Source organism: Schistocerca cancellata, unplaced genomic scaffold (assembly GCF_023864275.1).
Source record: "Schistocerca cancellata isolate TAMUIC-IGC-003103 unplaced genomic scaffold, iqSchCanc2.1 HiC_scaffold_320, whole genome shotgun sequence".
Lineage (NCBI taxonomy): Eukaryota > Metazoa > Arthropoda > Insecta > Orthoptera > Acrididae > Schistocerca > Schistocerca cancellata.
In genome coordinates, this window is record NW_026046338.1 from 249,291 (window position 1) to 261,997 (window position 12,707).

The following is a 12,707-nucleotide window of genomic DNA, read 5'->3' on the forward strand; positions in this document are numbered from 1 at the left end:
ATAGCTACTGTTTCGTGACCGTCAGCAGAATATAGACTAGGGAAGCAGACACACGACGACCATAGAAATGGTGTATGGCTTCATGCCAGCTGTTTCCAGTTTAGGGCTGAGCAACTGCATCTGCCGAGGCCCGTTAGCTCAGTTGGTTAGAGCGTCGTGCTAATAACGCGAAGGTCGCGGGTTCGATCCCCCCACGGGCCACTACTCTTTTACTACTACGAAAAGGCAGCGCCGATTTCAGCTGGCGAGTGTGATGACCAAAAGATCATCACCATGCGTGGAAGTTGACAGAGGATCCGAACCCGACTTGTCGGGAAGCGCTACAGCATTCACTCGGCAATGGGCATAATATTTTGAATACACTGGTTCTCAACCGATGAAGAGAAAATGAAAGAAAATGTCTGATTGCCGATGCGTAACAACTTTGGCCCTTGTCAGTACTTGGGCGGGTGAGCGCATGGGAACACAGGGTACTATTGGCAGTTTTACTTCCTATTTTTCTTTTCGGAGCTACAGCCCGATTCGGTCAGGGAGACGCCACCGTGAAATGAAGGGGCGTGCTGTGTGTCCATCGCCTCGCCTCTCCTCCCCTCTCTCAGTCGTTTATCGTGCTTGTCGTTTTGATATAGGCCGATTTGAGAGCGTCAGCTCTCGCGTCAGCTGAGCAAAGTCGAGACAAGTCGAGACACACTAAGGGCTGGTATGCAGCGAGTAAGAGGGGGGAAAAAACAATAATTTAAGAGCGCGCGGCAAAAGTACTCATACGCGAAATTAAAAGCCTGCTGCGGTGGCCGGGAATCGAACCCGGATCAACTGCTTGGAAGGCAACTATGCTGACCATTACACCACCACCGCACAAGCGAGCGCCCCGACGCCGCGCGGTGTCAGCTTCCCGCCTGTCGGCAGCGGCCGAAGGTGATCGTACCTGCAGGCGCATTTCGAGGTAGGCTAGGGGAACACATCCAGTTGCATTCGGACGGCGTATCCACGCACACTTCGCATCCTTTGGCAAGAGTCGGCGCCGGCGACGCAAGAGTACGCAGAGGACCGCGTTCTGGCGGCATTTTTCAGCAGTGCAGTGCAGTGCAGTGCAGGATTCAGCGTCTGCAGCGTCTTCCGCACAGAATGCTACGGCGCTTGACGGCAGCCCCACTTTCCCTTGAGACATCTGCTCGGGAAGCAGCGTGAAGTTACCGCTGGCCCGAGCATCGGTGGTTCAGTGGTAGAATGCTCGCCTGCCACGCGGGCGGCCCGGGTTCGATTCCCGGCCGATGCATCATTTTGCTTTTCCCGCGATAATGCTGCCGCAACACCGCAATCAACTGGGCCGGCAATGAAATTGTAGCAACAGAACACGTTATCCAGGAAGAACAGTGTTTCTACGTCTAATATTGGGTACGCAACTTACCCAGTTTCCAGGAGAAACGGTTCACCCGTGCCTCGGTAGCGCAGTAGGCAGCGCGTAAGTCTCATAATCTTAAGGTCGTGAGTTCGATCCTCACCCGGGGCATTTAATTTTCTGTGACTGATGGTGGTGCTGTTGCTGGGGCGCCAACGTATTTCTTGTTTGTTATCCACAACGTTTCAACGCTTCAGCGGGAAAATGTTTACTTCCTCTTATTGCTACTTACAGCTTCCCTTTTCCTCTTCTCCCAGCACAGCATGAAGCCAAAAGCATTGCTCTGCGACGTTTGAGGTGCGCGCCTTGCCAGTCAGTATGTGCAAAGATGCTCGCAAAGAGAGAAGGGCGCCGACGTGGCACTCGACACGAAGTGCGACAAGCGACCGTACGAACGGTCCAATGGAACGGCCACATCCGGTGTGGTCTAGTGGCTAGGATACCTGGCTTTCACCCAGGAGGCCCGGGTTCGATTCCCGGTACCGGAACGGAATTTTTTTTCCACACGAATCGTGACAAGTTTGAGCTGTCCGAGCGGCCGTTTCCCGTCCTGCTCGCAATATAGCTACTGTTTCGTGACCGTCAGCAGAATATAGACTAGGGAAGCAGACACACGACGACCATAGAAATGGTGTATGGCTTCATGCCAGCTGTTTCCAGTTTAGGGCTGAGCATCTGCATCTGCCGAGGCCCGTTAGCTCAGTTGGTTAGAGCGTCGTGCTAATAACGCGAAGGTCGCGGGTTCGATCCCCCCACGGGCCACTACTCTTTTACTACTACGAAAAGGCAGCGCCGATTTCAGCTGGCGAGTGTGATGACCAAAAGATCATCACCATGCGTGGAAGTTGACAGAGGATCCGAACCCGACTTGTCGGGAAGCGCTACAGCATTCACTCGGCAATGGGCATAATATTTTGAATACACTGGTTCTCAACCGATGAAGAGAAAATGAAAGAAAATGTCTGATTGCCGATGCGTAACAACTTTGGCCCTTGTCAGTACTTGGGCGGGTGAGCGCATGGGAACACAGGGTACTATTGGCAGTTTTACTTCCTATTTTTCTTTTCGGAGCTACAGCCCGATTCGGTCAGGGAGACGCCACCGTGAAATGAAGGGGCGTGCTGTGTGTCCATCGCCTCGCCTCTCCTCCCCTCTCTCAGTCGTTTATCGTGCTTGTCGTTTTGATATAGGCCGATTTGAGAGCGTCAGCTCTCGCGTCAGCTGAGCAAAGTCGAGACAAGTCGAGACACACTAAGGGCTGGTATGCAGCGAGTAAGAGGGGGGAAAAAACAATAATTTAAGAGCGCGCGGCAAAAGTACTCATACGCGAAATTAAAAGCCTGCTGCGGTGGCCGGGAATCGAACCCGGATCAACTGCTTGGAAGGCAACTATGCTGACCATTACACCACCACCGCACAAGCGAGCGCCCCGACGCCGCGCGGTGTCGGCTTCCCGCCTGTCGGCAGCGGCCGAAGGTGATCGTACCTGCAGGCGCATTTCGAGGTAGGCTAGGGGAACACATCCAGTTGCATTCGGACGGCGTATCCACGCACACTTCGCATCCTTTGGCAAGAGTCGGCGCCGGCGACGCAAGAGTACGCAGAGGACCGCGTTCTGGCGGCATTTTTCAGCAGTGCAGTGCAGTGCAGTGCAGGATTCAGCGTCTGCAGCGTCTTCCGCACAGAATGCTACGGCGCTTGACGGCAGCCCCACTTTCCCTTGAGACATCTGCTCGGGAAGCAGCGTGAAGTTACCGCTGGCCCGAGCATCGGTGGTTCAGTGGTAGAATGCTCGCCTGCCACGCGGGCGGCCCGGGTTCGATTCCCGGCCGATGCATCATTTTGCTTTTCCCGCGATAATGCTGCCGCAACACCGCAATCAACTGGGCCGGCAATGAAATTGTAGCAACAGAACACGTTATCCAGGAAGAACAGTGTTTCTACGTCTAATATTGGGTACGCAACTTACCCAGTTTCCAGGAGAAACGGTTCACCCGTGCCTCGGTAGCGCAGTAGGCAGCGCGTAAGTCTCATAATCTTAAGGTCGTGAGTTCGATCCTCACCCGGGGCATTTAATTTTCTGTGACTGATGGTGGTGCTGTTGCTGGGGCGCCAACGTATTTCTTGTTTGTTATCCACAACGTTTCAACGCTTCAGCGGGAAAATGTTTACTTCCTCTTATTGCTACTTACAGCTTCCCTTTTCCTCTTCTCCCAGCACAGCATGAAGCCAAAAGCATTGCTCTGCGACGTTTGAGGTGCGCGCCTTGCCAGTCAGTATGTGCAAAGATGCTCGCAAAGAGAGAAGGGCGCCGACGTGGCACTCGACACGAAGTGCGACAAGCGACCGTACGAACGGTCCAATGGAACGGCCACATCCGGTGTGGTCTAGTGGCTAGGATACCTGGCTTTCACCCAGGAGGCCCGGGTTCGATTCCCGGTACCGGAACGGAATTTTTTTTCCACACGAATCGTGACAAGTTTGAGCTGTCCGAGCGGCCGTTTCCCGTCCTGCTCGCAATATAGCTACTGTTTCGTGACCGTCAGCAGAATATAGACTAGGGAAGCAGACACACGACGACCATAGAAATGGTGTATGGCTTCATGCCAGCTGTTTCCAGTTTAGGGCTGAGCAACTGCATCTGCCGAGGCCCGTTAGCTCAGTTGGTTAGAGCGTCGTGCTAATAACGCGAAGGTCGCGGGTTCGATCCCCCCACGGGCCACTACTCTTTTACTACTACGAAAAGGCAGCGCCGATTTCAGCTGGCGAGTGTGATGACCAAAAGATCATCACCATGCGTGGAAGTTGACAGAGGATCCGAACCCGACTTGTCGGGAAGCGCTACAGCATTCACTCGGCAATGGGCATAATATTTTGAATACACTGGTTCTCAACCGATGAAGAGAAAATGAAAGAAAATGTCTGATTGCCGATGCGTAACAACTTTGGCCCTTGTCAGTACTTGGGCGGGTGAGCGCATGGGAACACAGGGTACTATTGGCAGTTTTACTTCCTATTTTTCTTTTCGGAGCTACAGCCCGATTCGGTCAGGGAGACGCCACCGTGAAATGAAGGGGCGTGCTGTGTGTCCATCGCCTCGCCTCTCCTCCCCTCTCTCAGTCGTTTATCGTGCTTGTCGTTTTGATATAGGCCGATTTGAGAGCGTCAGCTCTCGCGTCAGCTGAGCAAAGTCGAGACAAGTCGAGACACACTAAGGGCTGGTATGCAGCGAGTAAGAGGGGGGAAAAAACAATAATTTAAGAGCGCGCGGCAAAAGTACTCATACGCGAAATTAAAAGCCTGCTGCGGTGGCCGGGAATCGAACCCGGATCAACTGCTTGGAAGGCAACTATGCTGACCATTACACCACCACCGCACAAGCGAGCGCCCCGACGCCGCGCGGTGTCGGCTTCCCGCCTGTCGGCAGCGGCCGAAGGTGATCGTACCTGCAGGCGCATTTCGAGGTAGGCTAGGGGAACACATCCAGTTGCATTCGGACGGCGTATCCACGCACACTTCGCATCCTTTGGCAAGAGTCGGCGCCGGCGACGCAAGAGTACGCAGAGGACCGCGTTCTGGCGGCATTTTTCAGCAGTGCAGTGCAGTGCAGTGCAGGATTCAGCGTCTGCAGCGTCTTCCGCACAGAATGCTACGGCGCTTGACGGCAGCCCCACTTTCCCTTGAGACATCTGCTCGGGAAGCAGCGTGAAGTTACCGCTGGCCCGAGCATCGGTGGTTCAGTGGTAGAATGCTCGCCTGCCACGCGGGCGGCCCGGGTTCGATTCCCGGCCGATGCATCATTTTGCTTTTCCCGCGATAATGCTGCCGCAACACCGCAATCAACTGGGCCGGCAATGAAATTGTAGCAACAGAACACGTTATCCAGGAAGAACAGTGTTTCTACGTCTAATATTGGGTACGCAACTTACCCAGTTTCCAGGAGAAACGGTTCACCCGTGCCTCGGTAGCGCAGTAGGCAGCGCGTAAGTCTCATAATCTTAAGGTCGTGAGTTCGATCCTCACCCGGGGCATTTAATTTTCTGTGACTGATGGTGGTGCTGTTGCTGGGGCGCCAACGTATTTCTTGTTTGTTATCCACAACGTTTCAACGCTTCAGCGGGAAAATGTTTACTTCCTCTTATTGCTACTTACAGCTTCCCTTTTCCTCTTCTCCCAGCACAGCATGAAGCCAAAAGCATTGCTCTGCGACGTTTGAGGTGCGCGCCTTGCCAGTCAGTATGTGCAAAGATGCTCGCAAAGAGAGAAGGGCGCCGACGTGGCACTCGACACGAAGTGCGACAAGCGACCGTACGAACGGTCCAATGGAACGGCCACATCCGGTGTGGTCTAGTGGCTAGGATACCTGGCTTTCACCCAGGAGGCCCGGGTTCGATTCCCGGTACCGGAACGGAATTTTTTTTCCACACGAATCGTGACAAGTTTGAGCTGTCCGAGCGGCCGTTTCCCGTCCTGCTCGCAATATAGCTACTGTTTCGTGACCGTCAGCAGAATATAGACTAGGGAAGCAGACACACGACGACCATAGAAATGGTGTATGGCTTCATGCCAGCTGTTTCCAGTTTAGGGCTGAGCAACTGCATCTGCCGAGGCCCGTTAGCTCAGTTGGTTAGAGCGTCGTGCTAATAACGCGAAGGTCGCGGGTTCGATCCCCCCACGGGCCACTACTCTTTTACTACTACGAAAAGGCAGCGCCGATTTCAGCTGGCGAGTGTGATGACCAAAAGATCATCACCATGCGTGGAAGTTGACAGAGGATCCGAACCCGACTTGTCGGGAAGCGCTACAGCATTCACTCGGCAATGGGCATAATATTTTGAATACACTGGTTCTCAACCGATGAAGAGAAAATGAAAGAAAATGTCTGATTGCCGATGCGTAACAACTTTGGCCCTTGTCAGTACTTGGGCGGGTGAGCGCATGGGAACACAGGGTACTATTGGCAGTTTTACTTCCTATTTTTCTTTTCGGAGCTACAGCCCGATTCGGTCAGGGAGACGCCACCGTGAAATGAAGGGGGCGTGCTGTGTGTCCATCGCCTCGCCTCTCCTCCCCTCTCTCAGTCGTTTATCGTGCTTGTCGTTTTGATATAGGCCGATTTGAGAGCGTCAGCTCTCGCGTCAGCTGAGCAAAGTCGAGACAAGTCGAGACACACTAAGGGCTGGTATGCAGCGAGTAAGAGGGGGGAAAAAACAATAATTTAAGAGCGCGCGGCAAAAGTACTCATACGCGAAATTAAAAGCCTGCTGCGGTGGCCGGGAATCGAACCCGGATCAACTGCTTGGAAGGCAACTATGCTGACCATTACACCACCACCGCACAAGCGAGCGCCCCGACGCCGCGCGGTGTCGGCTTCCCGCCTGTCGGCAGCGGCCGAAGGTGATCGTACCTGCAGGCGCATTTCGAGGTAGGCTAGGGGAACACATCCAGTTGCATTCGGACGGCGTATCCACGCACACTTCGCATCCTTTGGCAAGAGTCGGCGCCGGCGACGCAAGAGTACGCAGAGGACCGCGTTCTGGCGGCATTTTTCAGCAGTGCAGTGCAGTGCAGTGCAGTGCAGGATTCAGCGTCTGCAGCGTCTTCCGCACAGAATGCTACGGCGCTTGACGGCAGCCCCACTTTCCCTTGAGACATCTGCTCGGGAAGCAGCGTGAAGTTACCGCTGGCCCGAGCATCGGTGGTTCAGTGGTAGAATGCTCGCCTGCCACGCGGGCGGCCCGGGTTCGATTCCCGGCCGATGCATCATTTTGCTTTTCCCGCGATAATGCTGCCGCAACACCGCAATCAACTGGGCCGGCAATGAAATTGTAGCAACAGAACACGTTATCCAGGAAGAACAGTGTTTCTACGTCTAATATTGGGTACGCAACTTACCCAGTTTCCAGGAGAAACGGTTCACCCGTGCCTCGGTAGCGCAGTAGGCAGCGCGTAAGTCTCATAATCTTAAGGTCGTGAGTTCGATCCTCACCCGGGGCATTTAATTTTCTGTGACTGATGGTGGTGCTGTTGCTGGGGCGCCAACGTATTTCTTGTTTGTTATCCACAACGTTTCAACGCTTCAGCGGGAAAATGTTTACTTCCTCTTATTGCTACTTACAGCTTCCCTTTTCCTCTTCTCCCAGCACAGCATGAAGCCAAAAGCATTGCTCTGCGACGTTTGAGGTGCGCGCCTTGCCAGTCAGTATGTGCAAAGATGCTCGCAAAGAGAGAAGGGCGCCGACGTGGCACTCGACACGAAGTGCGACAAGCGACCGTACGAACGGTCCAATGGAACGACCACACCCGGTGTGGTCTAGTGGCTAGGATACCTGGCTTTCACCCAGGAGGCCCGGGTTCGATTCCCGGTACCGGAACGGAATTTTTTTTCCACACGAATCGTGACAAGTTTGAGCTGTCCGAGCGGCCGTTTCCCGTCCTGCTCGCAATATAGCTACTGTTTCGTGACCGTCAGCAGAATATAGACTAGGGAAGCAGACACACGACGACCATAGAAATGGTGTATGGCTTCATGCCAGCTGTTTCCAGTTTAGGGCTGAGCAACTGCATCTGCCGAGGCCCGTTAGCTCAGTTGGTTAGAGCGTCGTGCTAATAACGCGAAGGTCGCGGGTTCGATCCCCCCACGGGCCACTACTCTTTTACTACTACGAAAAGGCAGCGCCGATTTCAGCTGGCGAGTGTGATGACCAAAAGATCATCACCATGCGTGGAAGTTGACAGAGGATCCGAACCCGACTTGTCGGGAAGCGCTACAGCATTCACTCGGCAATGGGCATAATATTTTGAATACACTGGTTCTCAACCGATGAAGAGAAAATGAAAGAAAATGTCTGATTGCCGATGCGTAACAACTTTGGCCCTTGTCAGTACTTGGGCGGGTGAGCGCATGGGAACACAGGGTACTATTGGCAGTTTTACTTCCTATTTTTCTTTTCGGAGCTACAGCCCGATTCGGTCAGGGAGACGCCACCGTGAAATGAAGGGGCGTGCTGTGTGTCCATCGCCTCGCCTCTCCTACCCTCTCTCAGTCGTTTATCGTGCTTGTCGTTTTGATATAGGCCGATTTGAGAGCGTCAGCTCTCGCGTCAGCTGAGCAAAGTCGAGACAAGTCGAGACACACTAAGGGCTGGTATGCAGCGAGTAAGAGGGGGGAAAAAACAATAATTTAAGAGCGCGCGGCAAAAGTACTCATACGCGAAATTAAAAGCCTGCTGCGGTGGCCGGGAATCGAACCCGGATCAACTGCTTGGAAGGCAACTATGCTGACCATTACACCACCACCGCACAAGCGAGCGCCCCGACGCCGCGCGGTGTCGGCTTCCCGCCTGTCGGCAGCGGCCGAAGGTGATCGTACCTGCAGGCGCATTTCGAGGTAGGCTAGGGGAACACATCCAGTTGCATTCGGACGGCGTATCCACGCACACTTCGCATCCTTTGGCAAGAGTCGGCGCCGGCGACGCAAGAGTACGCAGAGGACCGCGTTCTGGCGGCATTTTTCAGCAGTGCAGTGCAGTGCAGTGCAGTGCAGGATTCAGCGTCTGCAGCGTCTTCCGCACAGAATGCTACGGCGCTTGACGGCAGCCCCACTTTCCCTTGAGACATCTGCTCGGGAAGCAGCGTGAAGTTACCGCTGGCCCGAGCATCGGTGGTTCAGTGGTAGAATGCTCGCCTGCCACGCGGGCGGCCCGGGTTCGATTCCCGGCCGATGCATCATTTTGCTTTTCCCGCGATAATGCTGCCGCAACACCGCAATCAACTGGGCCGGCAATGAAATTGTAGCAACAGAACACGTTATCCAGGAAGAACAGTGTTTCTACGTCTAATATTGGGTACGCAACTTACCCAGTTTCCAGGAGAAACGGTTCACCCGTGCCTCGGTAGCGCAGTAGGCAGCGCGTAAGTCTCATAATCTTAAGGTCGTGAGTTCGATCCTCACCCGGGGCATTTAATTTTCTGTGACTGATGGTGGTGCTGTTGCTGGGGCGCCAACGTATTTCTTGTTTGTTATCCACAACGTTTCAACGCTTCAGCGGGAAAATGTTTACTTCCTCTTATTGCTACTTACAGCTTCCCTTTTCCTCTTCTCCCAGCACAGCATGAAGCCAAAAGCATTGCTCTGCGACGTTTGAGGTGCGCGCCTTGCCAGTCAGTATGTGCAAAGATGCTCGCAAAGAGAGAAGGGCGCCGACGTGGCACTCGACACGAAGTGCGACAAGCGACCGTACGAACGGTCCAATGGAACGGCCACATCCGGTGTGGTCTAGTGGCTAGGATACCTGGCTTTCACCCAGGAGGCCCGGGTTCGATTCCCGGTACCGGAACGGAATTTTTTTTCCACACGAATCGTGACAAGTTTGAGCTGTCCGAGCGGCCGTTTCCCGTCCTGCTCGCAATATAGCTACTGTTTCGTGACCGTCAGCAGAATATAGACTAGGGAAGCAGACACACGACGACCATAGAAATGGTGTATGGCTTCATGCCAGCTGTTTCCAGTTTAGGGCTGAGCAACTGCATCTGCCGAGGCCCGTTAGCTCAGTTGGTTAGAGCGTCGTGCTAATAACGCGAAGGTCGCGGGTTCGATCCCCCCACGGGCCACTACTCTTTTACTACTACGAAAAGGCAGCGCCGATTTCAGCTGGCGAGTGTGATGACCAAAAGATCATCACCATGCGTGGAAGTTGACAGAGGATCCGAACCCGACTTGTCGGGAAGCGCTACAGCATTCACTCGGCAATGGGCATAATATTTTGAATACACTGGTTCTCAACCGATGAAGAGAAAATGAAAGAAAATGTCTGATTGCCGATGCGTAACAACTTTGGCCCTTGTCAGTACTTGGGCGGGTGAGCGCATGGGAACACAGGGTACTATTGGCAGTTTTACTTCCTATTTTTCTTTTCGGAGCTACAGCCCGATTCGGTCAGGGAGACGCCACCGTGAAATGAAGGGGGCGTGCTGTGTGTCCATCGCCTCGCCTCTCCTCCCCTCTCTCAGTCGTTTATCGTGCTTGTCGTTTTGATATAGGCCGATTTGAGAGCGTCAGCTCTCGCGTCAGCTGAGCAAAGTCGAGACAAGTCGAGACACACTAAGGGCTGGTATGCAGCGAGTAAGAGGGGGGAAAAAACAATAATTTAAGAGCGCGCGGCAAAAGTACTCATACGCGAAATTAAAAGCCTGCTGCGGTGGCCGGGAATCGAACCCGGATCAACTGCTTGGAAGGCAACTATGCTGACCATTACACCACCACCGCACAAGCGAGCGCCCCGACGCCGCGCGGTGTCGGCTTCCCGCCTGTCGGCAGCGGCCGAAGGTGATCGTACCTGCAGGCGCATTTCGAGGTAGGCTAGGGGAACACATCCAGTTGCATTCGGACGGCGTATCCACGCACACTTCGCATCCTTTGGCAAGAGTCGGCGCCGGCGACGCAAGAGTACGCAGAGGACCGCGTTCTGGCGGCATTTTTCAGCAGTGCAGTGCAGTGCAGTGCAGTGCAGGATTCAGCGTCTGCAGCGTCTTCCGCACAGAATGCTACGGCGCTTGACGGCAGCCCCACTTTCCCTTGAGACATCTGCTCGGGAAGCAGCGTGAAGTTACCGCTGGCCCGAGCATCGGTGGTTCAGTGGTAGAATGCTCGCCTGCCACGCGGGCGGCCCGGGTTCGATTCCCGGCCGATGCATCATTTTGCTTTTCCCGCGATAATGCTGCCGCAACACCGCAATCAACTGGGCCGGCAATGAAATTGTAGCAACAGAACACGTTATCCAGGAAGAACAGTGTTTCTACGTCTAATATTGGGTACGCAACTTACCCAGTTTCCAGGAGAAACGGTTCACCCGTGCCTCGGTAGCGCAGTAGGCAGCGCGTAAGTCTCATAATCTTAAGGTCGTGAGTTCGATCCTCACCCGGGGCATTTAATTTTCTGTGACTGATGGTGGTGCTGTTGCTGGGGCGCCAACGTATTTCTTGTTTGTTATCCACAACGTTTCAACGCTTCAGCGGGAAAATGTTTACTTCCTCTTATTGCTACTTACAGCTTCCCTTTTCCTCTTCTCCCAGCACAGCATGAAGCCAAAAGCATTGCTCTGCGACGTTTGAGGTGCGCGCCTTGCCAGTCAGTATGTGCAAAGATGCTCGCAAAGAGAGAAGGGCGCCGACGTGGCACTCGACACGAAGTGCGACAAGCGACCGTACGAACGGTCCAATGGAACGACCACACCCGGTGTGGTCTAGTGGCTAGGATACCTGGCTTTCACCCAGGAGGCCCGGGTTCGATTCCCGGTACCGGAACGGAATTTTTTTTCCACACGAATCGTGACAAGTTTGAGCTGTCCGAGCGGCCGTTTCCCGTCCTGCTCGCAATATAGCTACTGTTTCGTGACCGTCAGCAGAATATAGACTAGGGAAGCAGACACACGACGACCATAGAAATGGTGTATGGCTTCATGCCAGCTGTTTCCAGTTTAGGGCTGAGCAACTGCATCTGCCGAGGCCCGTTAGCTCAGTTGGTTAGAGCGTCGTGCTAATAACGCGAAGGTCGCGGGTTCGATCCCCCCACGGGCCACTACTCTTTTACTACTACGAAAAGGCAGCGCCGATTTCAGCTGGCGAGTGTGATGACCAAAAGATCATCACCATGCGTGGAAGTTGACAGAGGATCCGAACCCGACTTGTCGGGAAGCGCTACAGCATTCACTCGGCAATGGGCATAATATTTTGAATACACTGGTTCTCAACCGATGAAGAGAAAATGAAAGAAAATGTCTGATTGCCGATGCGTAACAACTTTGGCCCTTGTCAGTACTTGGGCGGGTGAGCGCATGGGAACACAGGGTACTATTGGCAGTTTTACTTCCTATTTTTCTTTTCGGAGCTACAGCCCGATTCGGTCAGGGAGACGCCACCGTGAAATGAAGGGGCGTGCTGTGTGTCCATCGCCTCGCCTCTCCTCCCCTCTCTCAGTCGTTTATCGTGCTTGTCGTTTTGATATAGGCCGATTTGAGAGCGTCAGCTCTCGCGTCAGCTGAGCAAAGTCGAGACAAGTCGAGACACACTAAGGGCTGGTATGCAGCGAGTAAGAGGGGGGAAAAAACAATAATTTAAGAGCGCGCGGCAAAAGTACTCATACGCGAAATTAAAAGCCTGCTGCGGTGGCCGGGAATCGAACCCGGATCAACTGCTTGGAAGGCAACTATGCTGACCATTACACCACCACCGCACAAGCGAGCGCCCCGACGCCGCGCGGTGTCGGCTTCCCGCCTGTCGGCAGCGGCCGAAGGTGATCGTACCTGCA

At 54.0% G+C, this 12,707-nt stretch overlaps 32 non-coding genes across 32 annotated transcripts; 25 read left to right on the top strand and 7 right to left on the bottom strand.

Annotated features, from left to right (window-relative positions):
* Positions 1–127: 127 nt before the first annotated feature.
* On the top strand, positions 128–201 carry Trnai-aau (transfer RNA isoleucine (anticodon AAU)). Its single transcript has one exon. It is a non-coding gene; the product is annotated as a tRNA-Ile (tRNA).
* A 582-nt stretch (positions 202–783) lies between these two features.
* Positions 784–855, bottom strand: Trnag-ucc (transfer RNA glycine (anticodon UCC)). Its single transcript has one exon. It is a non-coding gene; the product is annotated as a tRNA-Gly (tRNA).
* Positions 856–1,205: 350 nt separating this feature from the next.
* On the top strand, positions 1,206–1,276 carry Trnag-gcc (transfer RNA glycine (anticodon GCC)). Its single transcript has one exon. It is a non-coding gene; the product is annotated as a tRNA-Gly (tRNA).
* A 161-nt stretch (positions 1,277–1,437) lies between these two features.
* On the top strand, positions 1,438–1,510 carry Trnam-cau (transfer RNA methionine (anticodon CAU)). Its single transcript has one exon. It is a non-coding gene; the product is annotated as a tRNA-Met (tRNA).
* Positions 1,511–1,815: 305 nt separating this feature from the next.
* Positions 1,816–1,887, top strand: Trnae-uuc (transfer RNA glutamic acid (anticodon UUC)). The gene has a single exon. It is a non-coding gene; the product is annotated as a tRNA-Glu (tRNA).
* A 200-nt stretch (positions 1,888–2,087) lies between these two features.
* Positions 2,088–2,161, top strand: Trnai-aau (transfer RNA isoleucine (anticodon AAU)). The gene has a single exon. It is a non-coding gene; the product is annotated as a tRNA-Ile (tRNA).
* A 582-nt stretch (positions 2,162–2,743) lies between these two features.
* Positions 2,744–2,815, bottom strand: Trnag-ucc (transfer RNA glycine (anticodon UCC)). Its single transcript has one exon. It is a non-coding gene; the product is annotated as a tRNA-Gly (tRNA).
* A 350-nt stretch (positions 2,816–3,165) lies between these two features.
* On the top strand, positions 3,166–3,236 carry Trnag-gcc (transfer RNA glycine (anticodon GCC)). The gene has a single exon. It is a non-coding gene; the product is annotated as a tRNA-Gly (tRNA).
* A 161-nt stretch (positions 3,237–3,397) lies between these two features.
* Trnam-cau (transfer RNA methionine (anticodon CAU)) lies at positions 3,398–3,470 on the top strand. Its single transcript has one exon. It is a non-coding gene; the product is annotated as a tRNA-Met (tRNA).
* Positions 3,471–3,775: 305 nt separating this feature from the next.
* On the top strand, positions 3,776–3,847 carry Trnae-uuc (transfer RNA glutamic acid (anticodon UUC)). The gene has a single exon. It is a non-coding gene; the product is annotated as a tRNA-Glu (tRNA).
* A 200-nt stretch (positions 3,848–4,047) lies between these two features.
* Positions 4,048–4,121, top strand: Trnai-aau (transfer RNA isoleucine (anticodon AAU)). The gene has a single exon. It is a non-coding gene; the product is annotated as a tRNA-Ile (tRNA).
* A 582-nt stretch (positions 4,122–4,703) lies between these two features.
* Trnag-ucc (transfer RNA glycine (anticodon UCC)) lies at positions 4,704–4,775 on the bottom strand. Its single transcript has one exon. It is a non-coding gene; the product is annotated as a tRNA-Gly (tRNA).
* Positions 4,776–5,125: 350 nt separating this feature from the next.
* On the top strand, positions 5,126–5,196 carry Trnag-gcc (transfer RNA glycine (anticodon GCC)). Its single transcript has one exon. It is a non-coding gene; the product is annotated as a tRNA-Gly (tRNA).
* Positions 5,197–5,357: 161 nt separating this feature from the next.
* Positions 5,358–5,430, top strand: Trnam-cau (transfer RNA methionine (anticodon CAU)). Its single transcript has one exon. It is a non-coding gene; the product is annotated as a tRNA-Met (tRNA).
* A 305-nt stretch (positions 5,431–5,735) lies between these two features.
* Trnae-uuc (transfer RNA glutamic acid (anticodon UUC)) lies at positions 5,736–5,807 on the top strand. Its single transcript has one exon. It is a non-coding gene; the product is annotated as a tRNA-Glu (tRNA).
* A 200-nt stretch (positions 5,808–6,007) lies between these two features.
* Positions 6,008–6,081, top strand: Trnai-aau (transfer RNA isoleucine (anticodon AAU)). The gene has a single exon. It is a non-coding gene; the product is annotated as a tRNA-Ile (tRNA).
* Positions 6,082–6,664: 583 nt separating this feature from the next.
* On the bottom strand, positions 6,665–6,736 carry Trnag-ucc (transfer RNA glycine (anticodon UCC)). Its single transcript has one exon. It is a non-coding gene; the product is annotated as a tRNA-Gly (tRNA).
* Positions 6,737–7,091: 355 nt separating this feature from the next.
* Trnag-gcc (transfer RNA glycine (anticodon GCC)) lies at positions 7,092–7,162 on the top strand. The gene has a single exon. It is a non-coding gene; the product is annotated as a tRNA-Gly (tRNA).
* A 161-nt stretch (positions 7,163–7,323) lies between these two features.
* Positions 7,324–7,396, top strand: Trnam-cau (transfer RNA methionine (anticodon CAU)). The gene has a single exon. It is a non-coding gene; the product is annotated as a tRNA-Met (tRNA).
* A 305-nt stretch (positions 7,397–7,701) lies between these two features.
* Trnae-uuc (transfer RNA glutamic acid (anticodon UUC)) lies at positions 7,702–7,773 on the top strand. Its single transcript has one exon. It is a non-coding gene; the product is annotated as a tRNA-Glu (tRNA).
* A 200-nt stretch (positions 7,774–7,973) lies between these two features.
* Trnai-aau (transfer RNA isoleucine (anticodon AAU)) lies at positions 7,974–8,047 on the top strand. Its single transcript has one exon. It is a non-coding gene; the product is annotated as a tRNA-Ile (tRNA).
* A 582-nt stretch (positions 8,048–8,629) lies between these two features.
* Trnag-ucc (transfer RNA glycine (anticodon UCC)) lies at positions 8,630–8,701 on the bottom strand. The gene has a single exon. It is a non-coding gene; the product is annotated as a tRNA-Gly (tRNA).
* Positions 8,702–9,056: 355 nt separating this feature from the next.
* On the top strand, positions 9,057–9,127 carry Trnag-gcc (transfer RNA glycine (anticodon GCC)). The gene has a single exon. It is a non-coding gene; the product is annotated as a tRNA-Gly (tRNA).
* A 161-nt stretch (positions 9,128–9,288) lies between these two features.
* On the top strand, positions 9,289–9,361 carry Trnam-cau (transfer RNA methionine (anticodon CAU)). The gene has a single exon. It is a non-coding gene; the product is annotated as a tRNA-Met (tRNA).
* Positions 9,362–9,666: 305 nt separating this feature from the next.
* On the top strand, positions 9,667–9,738 carry Trnae-uuc (transfer RNA glutamic acid (anticodon UUC)). The gene has a single exon. It is a non-coding gene; the product is annotated as a tRNA-Glu (tRNA).
* Positions 9,739–9,938: 200 nt separating this feature from the next.
* Trnai-aau (transfer RNA isoleucine (anticodon AAU)) lies at positions 9,939–10,012 on the top strand. The gene has a single exon. It is a non-coding gene; the product is annotated as a tRNA-Ile (tRNA).
* Positions 10,013–10,595: 583 nt separating this feature from the next.
* Positions 10,596–10,667, bottom strand: Trnag-ucc (transfer RNA glycine (anticodon UCC)). Its single transcript has one exon. It is a non-coding gene; the product is annotated as a tRNA-Gly (tRNA).
* A 355-nt stretch (positions 10,668–11,022) lies between these two features.
* Positions 11,023–11,093, top strand: Trnag-gcc (transfer RNA glycine (anticodon GCC)). Its single transcript has one exon. It is a non-coding gene; the product is annotated as a tRNA-Gly (tRNA).
* Positions 11,094–11,254: 161 nt separating this feature from the next.
* Positions 11,255–11,327, top strand: Trnam-cau (transfer RNA methionine (anticodon CAU)). The gene has a single exon. It is a non-coding gene; the product is annotated as a tRNA-Met (tRNA).
* Positions 11,328–11,632: 305 nt separating this feature from the next.
* Positions 11,633–11,704, top strand: Trnae-uuc (transfer RNA glutamic acid (anticodon UUC)). Its single transcript has one exon. It is a non-coding gene; the product is annotated as a tRNA-Glu (tRNA).
* A 200-nt stretch (positions 11,705–11,904) lies between these two features.
* Positions 11,905–11,978, top strand: Trnai-aau (transfer RNA isoleucine (anticodon AAU)). Its single transcript has one exon. It is a non-coding gene; the product is annotated as a tRNA-Ile (tRNA).
* Positions 11,979–12,560: 582 nt separating this feature from the next.
* Positions 12,561–12,632, bottom strand: Trnag-ucc (transfer RNA glycine (anticodon UCC)). The gene has a single exon. It is a non-coding gene; the product is annotated as a tRNA-Gly (tRNA).
* Positions 12,633–12,707: the final 75 nt, after the last annotated feature.